Consider the following 12,119-nt stretch of genomic DNA (forward strand, 5'->3'; position numbering starts at 1 on the left):
TTTAACGTCTTATAGCATGTTGTATGAATACCTTTATCAAATGTTAAAAATTTAAGTGGAGAAAATAAACCCTGCAAATTAAGTCCAAACAACGAACCGTGAAAATTCCCACCCTCGAAATTTAACAATTATGCAGTATGATGTGCTGCAATAGTTGTCAACATGTATAATTTGACGAATTCCGTCTTTCAGTGGTGCCAGCTGTGGTGTATTGATCTTGTGACAAATCGATATATCATGTTAATAATTATTTAATTTTCATATCATGTTCAGACAAGTCATTAACACGTTATGTATCATGTAACGCACAGCTTGCTACATGTTTATCTGTACATGTATGAAATATGCACGTTCATTGTGCTATGTATCAGTAGATATGTATTCTTATATACAAATCATATATAGCTTATTTTTGTAAGCGAATGATACCTCTTACATGACGATACCAAAATATGGTTTGTCAAACATTGTATCTTGTTAAGATAACCGTAGTATCTACCTGTTGATAAAAAGTTTAATTCTGTCCAAACGATACCCACCAACGTCCACAACATATTAATTTTAACATTGATGTCACTATTTCATTGGGGGGGGGGGGGGGGGAATATTGTTCGCAAATAAAATCATTAAATAACTATTCTTTCTTTGTTTTTGTGCTAAATTCGACTTTCCGATTGGCCGATTATTTGATTATTTTTCTTTTTTTTTTCTTATTTTTTCTTATAAAACATTCACATAGCGGATTTAGATAGCAAACATTATGAATTTTATAACTCAATGTGGGGCCGCGATGGTAGAGTGGTTTAGATGTCTCGACATATTACTACAAGCCCTACACCTCTGGGTTGCAAGTTCAAAATTCATGTGGGCCAATTGTCAGTTACTGACCGCTGGTCGGTGGTTTTTCCCCAGGTTCTTCAACATTCCTCCACCAACACACTTGGCACGTCTGTACATGACCCTGGCTGTTAATAGGACGTTAAATTAAGAAAACCAAACCAATAACTCAATGAAATTAAAAGCATAACGACATCAATGCTTATAATTAATTTTGAGACAACTTGAAATCAAAATACATTTAAACGTCCAGTTGTAGCCGATTGATTTTCCAAGGGATTAGATTTTTCTTAAATCAATACGCAACGTCGCTTTCTCTAGCTTATTGTCACGTCACGATAGGAAATAGAATAGGCCGAAGAGAAAGTTGGATTTGGTATAAAAAGAAAGAAACAATGCTTATATTGTAATGAATAATATTATTATCTAATGTTTACAACCGTGTCTGTGATTAGTAGGAACAGACTAAAAACACGGTCGTCATTATGTATAAACATTGACAGAACATTGCAAATATCAGCTTGAAATTACAAATTAAATTCCAAGTTCCGGAATATCGTACTGAAATTTTAATAAGCGATTACTGTTTTCTTAGTATTACTTGGTAAAACACCTTACGATGTGTGATAATGACCAAATTCAAGTTTACTTTCGTAGATTACCCCAAGCGCACGGCAGCCATTACGTACAGTACTGCCGAGATCTCGAATTTTGTTCCTTTTCAGAGTCACAAAATTACGTATTCTAGATAATTTTTTCCGTCAGAAATTTTGGAATTTAGTTTATGACATACAAATAAGTCAGATTATAGTTACTTTTTTCATATTTTTAAACAAAACTTAGAGTATTTTAGGATTTTCGAAGCCGTGCGCAATGTGTCCTGGTCGGTATTTACAGTACTACGATCTGTATTCATAAATCTAAATGTAGTCTATCTAACATGTATTCGAATTATTTAAAAGTAATATCACTTCAAATTGAGACTTCACTTAGCAGCCCATAGCATAAAAGCGACTTTAATTAAAAAAATAAACTCTACAGCATTAAAACTGAACGATTTCACCATTGTATTTTTCGAGATATCGGCAGCCATAAATGTACGTACACATGTACAATGTACATTGCGTAGATCTGCATGTAAGTGTAACACAGTGGTTTATAGCATTCCTTTAAAACAAGATATACATGGCAAAGAATGAAATATATATCTTTAACAAGAACTTATTGAGATATGTGGTGGTAATTACGTATCTATATTATGAAATTCCCAACTATGGGCTGTGGCCTTGGAAGTGATCTACCAGCGAAGCCTACACGAGCGGCCGTTGTCTGGCAAGGTGCCCCTTGGTGACTGTTCATCTTTCATATGGACAAGAATTATATCTCCTTCCGAACGAAGCGTAAAAAAGGCATGTTTTCATCCAAAATCTAAGTTATATCCTTAACTGTAATGAGACCTGTAATAAGACATATCAAGAATTGTACAGCGCCATATAAGATTCTATTGGGAGAGCTATTGTGACTTTATCTGTGGATTATTACAACACTTTGTGTGGATTTATTCATATTGCCTGGAACTTTACAAATCATCTGTGGACATTCAATTTTCCTTGTGGATTTGTGATTATTGTTAATTTGAAACCTGGAAGGATCAAGGATTATACCAGGACATTCGCATACAGATAAGTAACACTTTAAATCATCGTACTAGTCTTGTACCACCACCAATTACTTTAGATATTCGTAAACCATCTCTGTATAATATTGTATATATAATTAAATTGTGTTTTGAATTTAGCTGCTGGTTTCTCCTTTCTGTTATTCGTTCATGTAACAGAATTGGGGGGCTCGTGTCCGGGATCGATATTTCAATTTGTGAAATCTAACTTTGAAAAAAATTTAATTAAGAAATTTTCAAAAATTTGTGTACAAACTTTGAGTTTACATTTGAAACCAACAGCTAGATAAATATGACTACTATGCAGGTAGAACAGTTTGTTAAAGCGCCATCCCTGGAAGTTCTTTTGCAAGTTAGTAAGAAGGATTTACTATTATTGGGTAAACATTTAGGCCTACTATCAAAACTAATTTGAGGAAAGCTGAAATTAGGAATGTAATTATAAGATATTTTGTTGACAATGGCAAATTTGACTCTAGTGCATTAGATAGTATAGAGGAAACAGTCACTTCAGAAATCCAAATTAGACAAATGGAACTTGAACATGAAATGAAAATGAAACAAATAGAGAATGAAATGAAAATGAAACAAATAGAGAAAGAAATGAGAGAAAGAGAAATAGAAAAGGAGTTTAAGAGAAAAAGAAATAGACAAAGAAAGAGAGTTAAGAGAAAAAGAAATGGAAAGAAAATTAAAAGAAAAAGAGATCGAGAGAGATCAGATGTTAGAACTAGAGAAGCAGAAAATTCAAGCTGAAACAGAACTTAGAATTAAAGAATTAGAGCTAGCTTCTCAAGACGGTTCAAGTAATCCAACTTTTAGGGGTTTACAAGGAAACAGAGGTTTTGATGTCAGTAGAAATATTAGGTTAGTTCCTCCTTTTCAAGAGAAAGAAGTTGACAAGTATTTTCTACATTTTGAGAAAATAGCTGATAGTATGAAATGGCCTGAAGATAAGCTTACAATGCTTCTTCAGAGTGTCTTGATTGGTAAAGCTAGAGACATTTATTCTTCTTTATCTGTTGATGATATTTCAAATTACCAAGTAGTCAAGAAAGCTATTTTGAAAGCTTATGAGTTAGTTCCTGAGGCTTACCGCCAGAAATTTCGAAACTCGAGAAAGAGAGATGAACAAACTCATGTAGAATTTGCCAAGAGAAAAGGAACAATTATTTAATAGGTGGTGTGATTCTAAAGAAATTGATGAGGATTTCGGTAAATTGAGGCAATTATTGTTGATAGAGAGAGTTTAAACGTTGTGTCCACACAAACATAAAAACTCATTTAGATGAGAGAGAAAAGTTGAAAACACTTAGTGAAAGCAGCTACAATGGCTGATGATTACGCTCTCACCCACAAAGGCTCATTTGTTATAAACAGTTCTCAAGACAAAAACAGTTACCACAGGTACTAGTAAATTTGGTCAGCCTAGGAACCCAACCTTTAGTGGCCCTTCTAACGACAAACCTAAATTAGGTGATAAGACTAAGTCTGATTCTAAAAACAGATCATAGGGCAGGTGTGGGTCTCCTTCTGGTCCTGTTTGTAATTACTGCAAGAAAGTAGGGCATACTATGTCTGAATGTTATTCTCTCCAGCGTAAGGAGCAAAGGCGTAAACAGTCAGTTCCTTCTGTGTTAGCTATGTCAAAGCCTAGTCAGAAACTTAGTGATATTGTGGAAGATTCTAAAGTGTCTGTTGAGATTAAGAGCTCAGAGTCTGATAGCGTCTTGGAGAAGTACTCTCCTTCATTTCTGAAGGTTTTGTTTCACTTACTAGTGATATTACCAACTTGAAACCTGTGAAGATTTTGCGAGATACTGGGGCTTCTCATTCTTTGATATTAGATGGCGTAGTGCCTTTGTCTGAGGAGACCTCATCTGGTAGTAGTGTTTTGCTTCAAGGTGTAGAGTTAGGTTTTGTTAATGTGCCTCTCCATTGTGTTTATTTAAAGTCAGACTTGGTTACTGGGCCTGTCACCATTGGTGTTAGACCGGAACTTCCCATAGAGGGCGTGTCGCTCATTTTAGGCAATGACTTGGCTGGAGAGAAAGTTAGGGTAGATCCCTTAGTGTCCAGTATTCCAGATAAAACAGATGATGCTGAGACTATTCAACAGGAATTTCCTGGTATTTTCCCTTCTTGTGCTGTAACTCGTTCAATGAGTAAGAAGGTTTCTGATGTTGCAGTAGTTGAGGATCATTATAGTCCAGGGTTAGGTGACACTTTCTTGGCTCATGATATAGAGGATGTCGGGAGCAAGTGTGATCTTTTGAGCAATCCTGTAGACTTTGATAGTAATAGAGTTGTTCCTAACAAGGGTACTTCTTTGTCTGACATGATGAGTAAATCATCTTTGTCTAGAGAGGAGCTTATAGTAGAACAGGAGAAAGATCCTGAAATCTCCTTATTGTGTAATCGGGCTTTGAGTGAGGAAGAGGCTGAGAAAGTCCCGGTTTGTTACTTCCGTCAGTCAGGTGTGTTGATGCGCAAGTGGCGCCCCCCTGATGTGTCTCCCGAGGAAGACTGGAAGGTTGTCAATCAAATAGTTGTCCCACCGAGGTATAGGCAAGATATTCTAAGTTTGTCTCATGACGTACCTATGGCAGGGCATCTTGGTGTGACCAAGACTTATAACAGGATCTTAGATCACTTCTTTTGGCCCAAGTTGAAACGGGATGTGGCTGATTTTTGTAGGTCTTGTCATACTTGTCAGGTGGTAGGGAAACCTAATCAGAAAATCCCTGTTGCACCTTTGCACCCCATTCCAGCATTTGAGGAACCATTTAGTAGAGTCATTATAGACTGTGTAGGTCCTCTACCCAAAACTAAGTCTGGGAATGAGTATCTTTTAACTATTATGTGTGCTTCCACACGCTTTCCTGAAGCCATTCCACTCAGAAATATTAAGGCCCCTAACATAGTCAAGGCTTTGGTTAAATTCTTTACATTGGTTGGTCTTCCAAAAGCTGTCCAATCGGACCAAGGTTCGAATTTCATGTCTGGTATTTTTCAACAAGTCATGTACCAGCTCCAGATCAAGCAGTATAAGTCTAGTGCTTATCATCCAGAGTCTCAGGGTGCGTTAGAACGTTTTCATCAGACATTGAAGAATATGATGAGATCTTATTGTTTTGAAAACAAAAGAGATTGGGACGAAGGCATACACATGTTGTTGTTTGGCGTTAGAGAATCTGTACAAGAATCTCTTGGTTTCAGTCCATTTGAACTTGTGTTTGGACATACTGTACGTGGTCCTTTGAAAAATTTTGAAAGACAAAATTTTGGACGAAGATTCTAAAGTGAATCTCTTAGAGTATGTGTCTAACTTTAAGCAAAGGTTGACAAGGGCATGTGTGAACTGGCAAAAGAAATTTGGCCGTTACTCAAACCAAAATGAAAACATGGTATGATAAAGATGCCCCGTGCAAGAAGTTTTGATCCAGGTGACAAAATTTTGGCTCTATTACCAATACCGGGTCAGCCTTTGCAAGCTAGATATTTTGGACCTTATATTGTTGAGAAAAAGGTTGATGATGTTAACTACATTGTACAAACTCCAGGGAGGCGCAAGAAAACTCAATTATGTCATGTTAATATGCTTAAGAAATATGTAGATAGAGAAGAGAGCAAGACCTCTCAACCTATTGCTACTTTGGCCTCTGTACCATCACAAAGTGAAAGTACAGCTGATATTTGTAAATTAGACTTAGATGGTGGTGTACAAGATGTAGGTTTAGACTGTGGTGTTAAGTTACGGAATTCAGATGTGCTCGCGAACTTGGACAAGAAACTGTGTCATCTATCAGAAAAGGAACGCAATGAACTGAAAGATTTGATACTGGAGTATAAACATTTGTTTCCGGATACACCAGGCAAAACAGATGCTATCTATCATGACGTGGATGTAGGCGATGCGCCACCTGTCAAGCAACATCCTTACCGTGTCAATCCTTTGAAAGAAGAACACTTAAAGAAAGAAATTCAATACATGTTGGACAATGATATTATTGAACCAAGCAAAAGTGAATGGAGCTCTCCATGTGTTCTGGTGCCAAAGCCAGACAAGACATACCGGTTCTGTACTGACTTCAGAAAAGTAAACTCTGTCAGTAAAACAGACTCTTATCCAATTCCAAGGATTGACTCTTGCATTGACAAAGTTGGCAAAGCCAAGTACGTAAGCAAGTTTGACCTGTTGAAAGGATATTGGCAGGTGCCATTAACAGAAAGAGCTAAAGAAGTGTCGGCATTTGTAACCTCACAAGGTTTGTACCAGTACAAAGTTATGCCGTTTGGTATGAAGAATGCCCCGGCAACATTTCAACGTCTTCTTAACAGCGTGATATCAGACCTGGAAGGCTGTGATGGATACATCGATGACGTCATCAACTACCACGACACGTGGGAAGACCATCTACGCGGGATTCGTGAATTCTTCGAAAGACTCACTACCATGAAATTGACTTTAAACTTATTGAAATGTGAATTTTGTCATGCAACTGTTGAATTTTTAGGCCATGTTGTAGGACAGGGGCAGGTTAAACCTGTTCAGGCCAAAGTAGAATCAATTATAGATTTTCCAACTCCTGGAGGCAAGAGAGAGCTGATGAGGTTTCTTGGTATGGCTGGATACTACAGAAAATTTTGTCAAAATTTCTCTGTTATAGCAGCTCCACTTACTGCTTTGTTAAAGAAAAATGTCAAATTTGTTTGGTCAGACGAATGTAAGTCTGCATTTGAGAAATTGAAAGCCATACTATCAGACTCACCAGTTCTGTCTGCTCCAGATTTTAATAAACAGTTTAAACTGTTTGTTGACGCCAGTGATGTAGGTGTTGGTGCTGTTTTGATGCAAGAAGGTACTGAACAAATTGACCATCCAATTTGTTATTTCTCGAAAAAGTTTGACAAACACCAGAGAAATTATTCCACCATTGAGAAAGAATGTTTTAGCGTTAATTTTGGCCTTGAACCAATTTGATGTGTATCTCTGCACTACAGTTGTGCCTGTGTTGGTCTTCACCAACCACAACCCTTTGACATTCATTGGGAAAATGAAAAACAAAAACCAAAGAATTCTCAGGTGGAGTTTGACTTTGCAAGAAAACAATCTTGACATCAAACATATCAAAGGGAAAGACAATATTCTAGCAGATGCTTTATCAAGGATTTAAATATATACTTGACATGTCAAGAAAGTTTCCTTTTCAAGAAAACTTTCTTTTCTTTAAGGAGGGGTGTGTTATGTATGACACTAAATACATGTAGTTATGAGATAAGGGAGATAACTCCTATAGCTTTTTTTTATCAATACATCCTATGAAGGTCATATCATTGATTTAGGTTATAGAACTTTCTAGAATATAATCATGTATAAACAAATATGTTTGTAAACATGTTGATTTTAAGTAGAGATCTAGAATGATCTATTTCCAGAAAGTGATGTGTGTTTACTTGTTTACTGTTTTTAGTTAGATATTTCTAGAAGTAGAAGGTTCTCCAATATTCTTGAATTACGGTTTAGCTATATATACTCCAGCTGTCCAAGGCTAATCAGAACTGTAATGAGACCTGTAATAAGACATATCAAGAATTGTACAGCGCCATATAAGATTCTATTGGGAGAGCTATTGTGACTTTATCTGTGGATTATTACAACACTTTGTGTGGATTTTATTCATATTGCCTGGAACTTTACAAATCATCTGTGGACATTCAATTTTCCTTGTGGATTTGTGATTATTGTTAATTTGAAACCTGGAAGGATCAAGGATTATACCAGGACATTCGCATACAGATAAGTAACACTTTAAATCATCGTACTAGTCTTGTACCACCACCAATTACTTTAGATATCGTAAACCATCTCTGTATAATATTGTATATATAATTAAATTGTGTTTTGAATTTATGGAAACGTATTTGGGCCTTCTGTTAATTTTAAGGTCACTTGAACAGCTAAGGCCTAAATATGGAAACGTATTTTGTCGTGATAAATCATAGTCTAAACGACTTTAAAAACGCGACATGACGTGTTCCTTGAGGATTTAGCGACATGTTTTATACGACTTAATCACTAAAACCCACATTTTGGCGATGGTAACAAACACGACATTTAATAGATACACGACGGGTGACTTACTATTACGTCGACATGTACCGATAAAGATATGAAGGCGACTTACCAAAGTCGTCCATTTCACAAGTTATAACATCATGTCGACATGAACAAATCGACTTGCCTTGGAAAAACATGAAGTCGATATCCTGAATATCACCTGATTATACAAGCAATCATCAATAGCCGAAGAATGACAAAGGTGAAAGAAAGATGGGCTTCCAAAGGGTATGTTAAACTTAACCTGTGAATACAGTGTAATAATGTGAATACCATTCAAATTAATGTGGAACCGTATGCAAATTTACTACAATCAATATTTACTATTTGTCAGGAATATTATTGCTGTTATATATGCGGTATTCTCCATATAAGTATGCCAATTCAGTTCAAAATGTTATTTTCTGATTACATTCATTGTAATTCTGTTTTTAAATACATTTTGAAATGTGCTATATATTTGACGGAGAAACAACGTTAAACTAATTAATACAATTATCATTTATCATCACAGGATCAACACAATTTGAAATATTTTGCCCTCTAAATAATCTAGATCTATAACATAATAACCTGAAGGCATGTTTGGCGTTTCATGCTTGTACTGTGAGGTTTTAGCTGTTTATGAAAGTGTTAAACACAATATGTTTGTTTTCCAGTTCCTGATATTGCTGAATTACTTTGTATTATCGGAGACTGTTTTTCCATACCCAGGAGATAATGATAATGATTGATGATCTTCTCAGGTACTACTTTGGACTTTTGTATAATTCACGTGAGATCTGCGGTTTTCTTGTGCTTGATCATGGAGTTGTCATCAGCATGTCAACAGTAAAACGAAAGTTGAGACTTGGATTAAGGAGACATGCATGTGAGAGGCTATTGCAAGAGATAATACAAACAAATATTTACATTGCCACTGCACAGTATCTATATGTTGCTACTACGCCAAAAATGTGTTATTTTCCGATATTAACATTGTCAGTTAGGCTCTGGCGTACTGATACCATAATCAAAGTTCAAGAGGTCACGAAAGGACAGTGTTTAATTAAGTCTGTGTGAGAATTCACTGAAAGATTATTGAAATATTTTAAAAATTGGTCAGTATGAAAATATATTCTAATTAAAAAATTTCAAATGGATATAAGTGTTGTATTTATCCATTTATATCCGCTTTATTTAATAACTGCTATTGTTGAGTCGGTTGTCCATGGCAACACACCGGAAGAACACTATTTTCCGCCAATTCAAAGGCTGTCCTATCAAATGGTATTTTGCTATATGCAGACGTATAAGTTTTATTTTCATACTTTATTTTTACTTAATTTCTTTTTAAATTGGGAATGACTAGTTAAAATGTAAATATAAGCATTGGCTGTCATATTTTTGACATGCATTTGTGTGTAACATACATTGGGTGTTCAAGCATATCTATCATGTTGCGCTAACGCGCACCATTGGCCATGCTAGAACACCCAATGTATGTTACACAAGAATGCGTGTCAAAAATATGACAATTTATGCTTAATTAATAATCTGCACCGAGAGGCCTTCTGTAATTTAGGCTACAAAGCATTGTGGAATTTACTCCAAGTTGTTCTTGGGATGCGTTCGTTTCCGAATACCGTGAGGACATACTGAAGCATCACTGACGTAAAAGGAGTGCATCTGAGATCAAGACGTTGTTTACGACGGAAATTATACTATAGTAAAGGTCCTTAATTATTATCTCATACATATTGATAGATACGATAAGCTTAAACCGTTTGGTATAGCGATTAATGGAGCTATAGATAGATTTTCACGAAAAATAGCATAAAAGTTGGGCTTTCTTACAACAATCCAAAGTTAATTAGAAATATGTACCTAAAGTTCATCGTCCAGTTGGGAAGGGTTCCGCGCGAGTAAGAGATGCTGGTACTGCGAATGTTTTAGAGGACTTACAGATCAGTTTATAGAATGCATGATGCTGATAAGATGGTAGGCAATACGGAGTTCCATTACTTGCAGATCAAGTTGCAATCAACGAATAGAACTTTTATGAGTCACTTTGCGATTTACATTTACTGACTTATATAATTACTCGATAATTAATTTTCGAGACATGAGAGTTAGCGGTATGTTTGATAGAGCAAACCCTCTTCATATTGAATGCATGAGTTTTTGTTTTTTTTGTCTTTCATTCAAGAACAATTGGATATATTTATCCTTAATTGGAAGGTACATCGAATTAGAACCCAGCGACACCTTAATGTACATCATACCTCATGAATCCCAGATGTACTATACAAAATATATCAACCTGAAATCTATGAAGCTTATGGCCGCCCTCATCCTACTCCACTAAACCTGCCTTTATTATTAGTTTTTTTTTTGTCTAATACTTCTTTAATGCGTATATTAGGCAGGTTTAGCGGACTACTCTCATCTACTCCCGTGTGCTTTGGAAACCATAGACGCAGTCATCAGGGGTTGTACAGATGATTTTTTATAAATGATTAAATTGACAGCTATAATTAGAAGTGAAAAATTAAAAACATGGCTTGCAATATAGGATATTGATGAGCTTTTCTTTGCTTTGATAAATATGTTTAATTATTTATCTCACCAACATCATTAAAATGTCTATGAATAGATAATAATCGCATAATTAAAAAAAGATAATAAAGTAAGTTTGTGTTTAATGCTTAAGACATAGAGATATCTACTGCAATTTATTTATATTATTTTCGCGTACACGTAACTATGGGTAATGTAATGAGACAAGTTATTTGAACACTAGTATGACATCACGTGTAGAAATTACTATTGAAATGAATATTGTATGGATATACCGGAGTCGCCTCTTGGAAATACATTAAAATTTTACCGATACACGTAAAAAGACTTTATAAAATCGTTCATTCATAATGCTACCGTAAAATCAACGATAATAAATTTTAAAGTCACAATATGTTATTTTTATTAAATTTATGGTCAGTATAAATTATGGACAATGTTGATTAACAAATAGTTTACTCCTTAGTTTTACATTATCTACTGATTTCAATCAATTATTTAAGCATTGAATTGTCTTCCTATAGAATCTATGGTCTATATAGATTCCAGAGCTTTACAGACAGTCTTCATAATGCGCGCTAGCACTTGAATTGGAAGATGGTTTAACACTTTTATTTACATCATTAACTCATTGTGTCTCTACATGAACATTGCTTAAGATGGATCAGGAAACACGTTTATCAACGACGATTTAATCCACAAGATGGAACAGCTATTTTGCCGGTGATCAGTTGATTCAGAAGTTACCATTTCAACATTAGTGACGTCATAAAGGTCTCGTTTTGGGTGTCCGTTATATCCATAGATTTCACTTTGCCTTGGTTAATTGATATAGTAAAAGTGGTAAGTAGATGTAAATATGTCATCCAGGGGTGCCAATCTACGTCACCATTAGGTTGTAGTCAACTACAAATGGCAGCCATA

General features: G+C 35.4%; 1 pseudogene; it reads left to right on the forward strand.

Moving 5' to 3' along the window:
- The first annotated feature begins 4,800 nt into the window (after positions 1 to 4,800).
- On the forward strand, positions 4,801 to 11,130 carry LOC138323019 (uncharacterized; annotated as a pseudogene).
- The last annotated feature ends 989 nt before the right edge of the window (positions 11,131 to 12,119 follow it).

The sequence above is a fragment of the Argopecten irradians genome, chromosome 1 (genome assembly GCF_041381155.1).
Source record: "Argopecten irradians isolate NY chromosome 1, Ai_NY, whole genome shotgun sequence".
In the NCBI taxonomy this organism is placed as follows: domain Eukaryota; kingdom Metazoa; phylum Mollusca; class Bivalvia; order Pectinida; family Pectinidae; genus Argopecten; species Argopecten irradians.